This window comes from Suncus etruscus, chromosome X (assembly GCF_024139225.1).
Source record: "Suncus etruscus isolate mSunEtr1 chromosome X, mSunEtr1.pri.cur, whole genome shotgun sequence".
Lineage (NCBI taxonomy): Eukaryota > Metazoa > Chordata > Mammalia > Eulipotyphla > Soricidae > Suncus > Suncus etruscus.
Window position 1 is genome coordinate 131,228,614 of NC_064868.1, and position 7,111 is coordinate 131,235,724.

Below are 7,111 nucleotides of genomic sequence, written 5' to 3' on the forward strand. Positions count from 1 at the left end.
TCAAAAACACACCACCTAGCTGTGTGCTTTGTGTTATCTCTTTCTGAACCATACATCTCCACCAACATCACAGAGAACTCTCCAATGGTAGGGAGCAGATATTTATTTGCATTCCAGTGGTTGGGGGAAGACAAATGCCTTGTATTCTCTTTTCTTTCATTTTTGTGTTTTTTTTTTCAGTCATAGCCAGCTGTGCTCAGTTTTACTCATGATTCTGAGCTGAGAAATCATTCCTGATGAAGCTTGGTGGAACCAAAGGCAGTACCAGGGTCGGAACCCAGATGCATGCAAGGCAAGCATCTTATTTGCTGTGCTCTTTCTCTTGCCTGTGTTATTAATAATAAAGGATGTCCTTTCCCTGCAGCTGCTTTACTACAATCCTCTTTAGTCAAGATATGGAGTTGTAGGACCACTTCAATGTGAAGAGAATTCAATAGCACTAGTCAATCTTCCTATTTCTCTGATTTTTTGGGAAGAAAACCACTACTTCATTCTGTTTTTATTAAATAGTCAAAAGATGTTTATGGAGTGCTTGTGTTGAGTGTAGGCCACTAGAAGAGGAAACTACATTTCACGAAGTACCACAGGATTGTCAATGAACTGATCTGTAATTTTCTCACCACAATGTCAAGAGTATTTCTGAGTACCATCACCTTCTCTGCTCACTAACAACTTGGTCCACAAGGTTCTCTTCTTCATCCCCTTCATCACAATGTCCATTGTGAAGATAATAAAATGAATGATTGCCCTGGAGAGAGGCCTCTATGGACAGATCCACTTGGCCAATGGTCCAAGAGAAGTTGAAGCTGTACTTACTGCATATGTTTTGCCAACTGCAACCTGCTCAGAAAATCGGACCTTCACTGGATGAGACCTCAGCTTGGCCTTCTTTGCTGCACTGATGAAGGCAGACTTGGGGGACTAGGAAGAGAACAGAAGTCTGGTGAGTTCTCCAGTCCTAGGAATAACCTGACCATTGCCACTTTGGAGTTCTAAGGCCTCAGAATGGGACTCCTTTTCGATGGCTCCAGGAGCCACTAAATCAGAGTTTGTGCCCTACCTGATGTAAGTCTGTGATAAACCCATCCTTGGCTGATTGGTAGGCTCTGAAAAAGCCAAGCATGAATCAAATTTGGATAAACTGAATCCCATTATTAATGTGACAATTCTTTAGTAATAACATGTAGTGAAATTTTATAGGTTTGGCTTTTTAAAAATATGAGGTATACCTAAATGGTGTTTTATTACAGTCACTTATAAGTATCTCAAAGGATTTACGGATATGATTTTACTCTTGTCAGAGATAGGTCCTACCCCTAGGAGAGAATCTCATAAAAATAGCATTTTTGATGTGGGAGAAAGGAGACTGTAGCACTTCAAAAAATTGAGTCACAATTTCCACACAAGTGGAAAATATAGACGTTGAGGATTGATTTAATCTGATTGGGAAGCTCCCATGTGGACTTTATTGGGTTTTGATGTCCCACTGGTGATTCCAGAGCTGGTGGTTCAATGGAAAGGCACGAGGATGTGATGCTTTTTGGATTCCCATGGTGCTGGTTTTCCCTGGGCCAGAACAACAGTGCTGGGAACATTCAGGTTATATCTGATAGTCCTCCCCAGTGCTCATGGGACTATGTGGTGTGTGAATCAAATAGGGGTCAGGTACAGGCTAGGCATATGATCTTATTGCTGTACCATCTCCTGGCCCCTGATTTTGTGGACTTTAATCAGGTGTCTTGGCTTTCTAATTCTGAAATCTCCAACTTTATTCCTCCAATTATATAAGAACCAGCTAGCTAATCTCTCAAGTTCTTGAAAACCTGCCACCACAAATTCAGCAATACCCATTGTTATCAAAACACTGCAAACAAGCTTTAGTGGGGGCTCCTTGGATTCTGCTTCAGCAGCCAATAAATTCAGGATTCCTGGGAGGGGTGTCCTCATACCTGCAAGGGTGTTTATCCACTGGCTGAGAAATTTAGAAAAAAATTATGTGTCAGAAATTGTTCTAGGTGATGCAGGATACAACGAAGCAGTCAGACAAAACTACCAAGCCTTGGGTCTGAAGAGAATACAGGGGTTAAAGGATTTGCTTTGCACTCAGCTAATCTGGGTCAATCCCTGGCACCACACATGGCCCTCTAAACCTTACTAGGAGTGATAATTGAGCACAGAGCCAGGAATAAGACTTGAATATCTTCAGGTATGACTACACAACTTCCTGGCCTTATAGAGTATCCTATTTAAGAGACTCATACTGGGGCCCGGAGAGATAGCACAGCGGCGTTTGCCTTGCAAGCAGCCGATCAGGACCAAAGGTGGTTGGTTCGAATCCCGGTGTCCCATATGGTCCCCCGTGCCTGCCAGGAGCTATTTCTGAGCAGACAGCCAGGAGTAACCCCTGAGCACTGCCGGGTGTGACCCAAAAACTAAAAAAAAAAGAAAAAAAGAAAAAAAGAGACTCATACTGATATAATGACACCTTTAGCAATAAAGAACATTAGGACAGTTGTATAATGATAAGAGAACACCTGGAGAATAAATGAAAAAGAGTGAGACTGAGGAGGAAGCTTCTTTTAGAGACCAAATAATCAGAAAAGACAGTTCTAAGGAGGTAACATTTAAGCAGAAACCTGAGGAATGGAGATGGCGCAAAGGGCTGGGTACAGGCTTTGAATGAAGGAGCCTTGGATTTGATCCCTGGCATTGCCTGGTCTCCTCAGTACTGAGCCAGGTATGGTCCTCAAATCAAAACATGAATAAAATATAGAATAAAAAGAGATATGAAAAAGTGAGAAATATCCTTTCTGGAAGAAACAAAGGGAGGAGATTTGGGCTCTGTGAGAGTCAGGAAGTCCAATATGACACCAATATCATGCTCCCCAAGGCAGCTGGGGGCTGGGTTACATGTATCCTTGCAAACCATTGTGAGAAAATTGCATTTTACTTCACTGGAAGGTTTGGAAAGTGGAGACCAGTTGCACTAGCATACTGGGGGGTAGGGGAGGGAGATAAGGGATGCATACTGGGAACAGGGGCAGAGGGAGGACAGCACTGGTGGTGGGAATGCCCCTCATTCATTGTCACTATGTACCATAAATGATGTAGTGAAAGATCTGTAATGCACTTTGGTCACAATAAAAATAAAAAATAACCCCCCCCAAAAAAACCCCAAAAAACAAAGTTCTGACTGTGGCAAAGAGAGTACTGGAGAATGAAGGTCAAAGGAGGGAGAGCAGTGAGGAATATACGGCAGTGACATGGAAGTATGGGCTTTTGCTAGGAGACATCTTAGAGATACTGAGTGACTGACTAGAGAGCTCTGAAGATAGAACCAAAGACTGTGTGGAGGGATTGAATGTAAGATAAAGAGAAGTCACCTGGATGTTGGGGTAGCCATTGACTGAGATGAAGATGTGTGTGTGTGTGTGTGTGTGTGTGTGTGTGTGTGTGTGTGTGTGTGTGTATTCTGGTACCTGTTCAAATTCTTTCCTCTAACAGTTTTACCATGCAGTCTTTGAGGCCTACAATAAAATTCCTTTGTGGTAAGCTTTGGTATTTTCTTGCCCATGGGGATAGGCAATACAATAAGCTATTTTCTGCCATTAATACTACAGTGAAGATTCATTTACCAGAGCAGCCACATGAGGACAGGACCCCAAGATAAAGGCACCAGAAACAAATGTCCTCACCACTTGGCCCAAGAGGCAACTTGCAAATGCCAACTGTTCTGTTCCACTGTGGTCAAACATGCTGTGGGGTTTGGTCTTCATCACATGGAGAAACTTTGTTTTATTTCTGGAGGCCTCTCTAGTGGTTCTTGGAGATCTGGGAACTGCTCCCAATCATACTGGGCCCAGGGGTGTGGACTACATTGTTCAACAAGGAGCTGATTGTCACATGACATGCAGCACCAGGAATTGAACTCAGAGACTCTTGCATGACAGGCATGCATTCTAGCCTGGTGGTCTAGAACCCTGGAAAAAACCAGTTCCTGGAGAAGCCTTAAAAACACATGTATAAGACTAGACTTTCAGGGATCATTGCTATAGTATGTGACTAGAGAAGTTTCTCTGATCGTGTATAGCACCCGCAGCCAAGAGGAGGAGCCAGAATGTCCTCTCCTGAGTGTGAAGCCGGCTCTAAGTGTCACTTCTGCGACTGCCTTTGGCCATTGTTGATCGTTCTCCCTTTCCTTTGGGCGGGGTAGAGGGAGAGGATGCAGTCTGAGTGGTAAAAAGAAGAAAAAAAAAACATGCACGTAGCTGAACTGCGTTCAATACCCAACACCCTGGAGGGTCTCCCAAGTTCCTCCATTAGTGATCTCTGAGTGCAGAGCCAGAAACAACTAAGCATCACCATGTGTGGCCAAAAATTAAAAAAAAGGAAGAGAAGGACCACTGACAATGATAGTTGGAAATGATCATGCGACTGATCATTGAAAGGAGATAAAGTGATATGCATGATACACCTTTTAGTAAAAATATTGAAAACCACAGTTTCTAAAAAAAAGAGATAGAGGGAAAGAGAGTAAAAAATACCTTCTACAAGGCACACAGGGAGGAGGGCAAGGGACATGGTGAGAAAGAGACTGGGGCATTGGTGGCAGGAAATGGTGAAGGGTGTTATACATTTATCACTGAAACTCAATCATGCACAACATTGTAACTGTGTATCTCGTTAAGGAATTGATTTAAAAACAACAAAAAGTAAAGGAAGAATTGACCTTTGATGTAAGCCAGCAATTCCACTTCTTGCTACCTAAGAGCCCCAAGTCATTGATTGGAAAAGATACTAGCATGCCTATGTTCATTGCAGAAATGTTCACACTAGCAAAGATATTACTTTCCTGAGAATATTAATATTAACTATGATAAACCAAGGTGCCTAAACTAAAATATTCAATTAAAGAGAAAGGAAAAACAGAAATCGAAAATAGATGTATAATCTTGATTAAGGGAGATCTGATTATAGAAGCCATGGCTCAACAGACCGAAGCACATATTTTGCATGTGGGAAACAGAACATTGAGCCCCAGCACTCCACGGTCCCCTGATCCCCAGTAATAGTGATCTCTGAACATCAAATTGAGAGTAGCTCCCAAGCACCACTAGGTGTGGCCTCAACTGTCCTGGGAAAAGACCTAAAATAAAAAATATATACGTTAAATAAAGCAAAGCCCAGAAGCCCTGACTCTACCCCAGACCAATTACATCTGAATTCCTGGGTGTGGAATTGGGCATAGAAATTTAAAAATATAATCATTTGGGGGCACACCTGGTGGCAACTATGTACTACTTGCAGCAAATTACTAATGTAATCATGAGGAATGAGGATTAGAACCTGGATCCCCTATGCACTTTTTTTCTCAGATCCCTAAATATTGATTTGTTTTTAGTCACATGTAACGGTGCACTGGTCTTACTCTTGGGTCTATGCTGAAGGATCATTTCTGGCAGTGCTCAGGGGAATATAAGGCATGCTAGAGATCCAAATTGGTCGGCCAGGTGTAAGGTAAATGTTCTGATTTGTATCTCTGGACTTCAAAATGGATTCTTTGGTTTGGTTTGGTTTGAAATCTCAGTCATGGTTGTGAAATGCCAAGTTAAAGGAACTATCTATTTCTCATCCTGAGCTACAGGGACAATTTGTTGGCAGATGTTAGAGCACAGTGAAATCCGGGCTGGAGATTGTTGCAGAGAGTTATCACAGTATTGATTGTTCATGGAAGTCAAGAAATGATTTTGTGTATTACACAGCCTGGTGCTCAAATCCTGGGAATAGCGGAGAGCAGGATGTGTCAGGAGCAGAGGGAAGGGGCAAGATCAGAAATGTTTGTGGTGATTGTCTATTCCAATTGACTTCCATCTTCAGAGAAATTCCTGCCAGGTGCCATGAACATAAGGCAGATTAAACCTTTCTTTTACCTGCAGATGACCCTCCTTTCTCTGTAGTTATCTGCTAGGGTACGATGCCTCTATGTGCAGTGTGTAAAAAAGGAGCTCTGGAAACCTGAAAATGCCATGTAGTACGCACTTAATTTATACATATGACAGAGATCTAGGAGGAGAGGGTTTATTTAAAGTCTCAATACATTGGGTAGTGGTATTGAAACCAGAATTTGTATTTCCTGTGACATGGATTAACCATCACTACACACTGCAAGCTAAAGCTGGAAATCTGCTCTTGACCTTTCAGCTACTTGTTCTTGGTACTATCTGTAACAGATTGCATGAATTCGAACATGGGATGAAAGCCCATGGGTATCCTTTCCCATCTTCACCTACAGATTCACTATCCAAAGTCCCAGATTTTATATTGTCCTAGAGATACCACAGTAAGCAAAAGATTCAGACGTTTATAGGAGCAAAGTCATGAAGGAGAAACCAGAATTACCAATATTTCCAGGGATTCGAATAATTTCCAGTATATGATTTAGAGCTATTTTCAGTTTGTCTGTATTCCTTTGCTCACTGACCCTTGTCCTCTGGCCTCTAAGATGCCATCTGATGCTCAGACTTCACTTTTATAGCCATTGATGACTCATTCATTAGCAGCTGAGCTTTGCTACATGTCCCTAATTATAGCTAGCCTTATGCTTTAGACACGGGTGATGCCAGGATGGCAGTGAGTCCAATGGGTTCTTAAAAGATCTCCCCGCCCCCAAAGCATTTTCAAGCCTCAACTGTGCCTGAAGTTCTTAATTGTAGGCTCACCATTTGAATAAAGATACTGAGAGCTAGGAGGCCCTGGTTAAAATGTGAGTGTGGATTTGTGGGATGTAAAAAAAGATACTATGGTAATGATATCCAGAGTCGAGGGCCAGGAGAATCAGTCCATGTTAAGAAGCTTGCTACAAATAATGGGGGAGTGCAGCAGGACCACTATGTCAATGATCACTCTGGAAATGAATTGGGTGTTGAAAGGAGATAAAGTGATATGCATGATACCCCTTCAGTAACAATATCGCTAATCACAGTGTCTAAAAAGAAAAAGGAATAGAGAAGAAGAAAAAGAGGGGAAGGGAGTTTGAGTATGAGGGAGTGAGAGAGAGGAAAATGTCTACCACAGAGGCAGGCAGGGGAGAGGGCAGAGGGGAGGAAGGGAG

The 7,111-nt window shown here is 42.3% G+C and overlaps 1 non-coding gene across 1 annotated transcript; it reads left to right on the forward strand.

Moving 5' to 3' along the window:
* Positions 1-4,024: 4,024 nt before the first annotated feature.
* LOC126000057 (small nucleolar RNA U3) lies at positions 4,025-4,238 on the forward strand. Its single transcript, XR_007492442.1, has one exon. It is a non-coding gene; the product is annotated as a small nucleolar RNA U3 (small nucleolar RNA).
* Positions 4,239-7,111: the final 2,873 nt, after the last annotated feature.